General features: G+C 33.3%; 1 protein-coding gene across 1 annotated transcript in view; it reads left to right on the plus strand.

Moving 5' to 3' along the window:
• Nucleotides 1-1187, plus strand: part of LOC117169434 — a 19471-nt gene that overhangs the window by 17221 nt on the left and 1063 nt on the right. The gene's annotated exons all lie outside the window — the stretch shown is intronic.

Genomic DNA, 1187 nt, shown 5'->3' on the forward strand with positions numbered 1-1187 from the left:
AACCCCCTGCCTACGCGCCTGCTTCAAGTGCATCAGGTGTAAAAAATACATCACCCTCTAGGAAGTTTAGTTCTAAATTGAACTTGAAGGCGACCAAACAATTGTCATTGTACAATGACAAGTCATATACAAAATTGGTCGGTTGCCTCCAAGGTTCATTCAGAACTCAATTTCTTCAAGGGAGATGTATGTTTTACACCTGGTGCACTTGCAGGTTATTGTATAATGACCAATTATGAAAAAATTGGTTGTTTGCTTCCAAGGTTCATTTAGAACTCAACGTCTCTGAGGGAGATATATTTTTTATACCTGGTGCACTTCGAAGTTATTGTAAAATGACGAGTCATGTAAGAAAATTGCTTTTTTGACTCCAAAGTTCATTTCAAACTTAACTTCCTCGAGGTAGATGTATTTTTTACACCTGGTTCACTTGGAGATTATTTTCTAATGACGTGTTATGAAAAAGTTGGTTGGTTGCCTCCATGGTTCATTTAGAACTCAACTTCCTCGAGGTAGAAATATTGTATGCACCTGGTGCAAACTAAATTTATTAGGGCGATGGTCGTGACCTGCCAGAGCACTTTCCGGGAAATCTTTCGACGTGGGATATGCGCTCTTGGATTGTTTATTTTAGTGAACATTTTCATACATTTTTATAAGTTTAAAAATCGGTTAATATTAAAAAAAGTAAGCGAATAATTTAGAAACGTGAAACTTCAGAAAAGCGATTAAGGTATTATTTTATTATTTAAAAATGCCAAAGTGTTATTAATTGAACAAAATTAAATCTTATAATAAAAAAAGTTTTTATTAATTCAACTTTTTTAAAAATAATTTTTAGTTTATTGAAATATAAGTACTCGAAATGATGGAAAAAATTCGTCCTAAATTGAACAGTAAATTTACACCAATGTCGGTGATGTTATAGTCGGTAATCCTTAGATTATGACTTCACTTTTACCACTAATGATTGACGCAAAACCAACTTTTTTTATTATTCGCAAGTTTGTTATGCGCAAAAGAACGTTTAGATATTTTTAAAAAGTAACCGAATTGCTGTTAGGCAATTCGGTGTTTCTTTATTAACTTTATTATACAATTATTGTCGTAGGCAAGATTAGAACTGAACTCGAGACCATAGGTATGGTCCTACTTATAGTCTAGCGGATACGTGTGGGATTACCTAA

This window comes from Belonocnema kinseyi, chromosome 3, assembly GCF_010883055.1.
Source record: "Belonocnema kinseyi isolate 2016_QV_RU_SX_M_011 chromosome 3, B_treatae_v1, whole genome shotgun sequence".
Lineage (NCBI taxonomy): Eukaryota > Metazoa > Arthropoda > Insecta > Hymenoptera > Cynipidae > Belonocnema > Belonocnema kinseyi.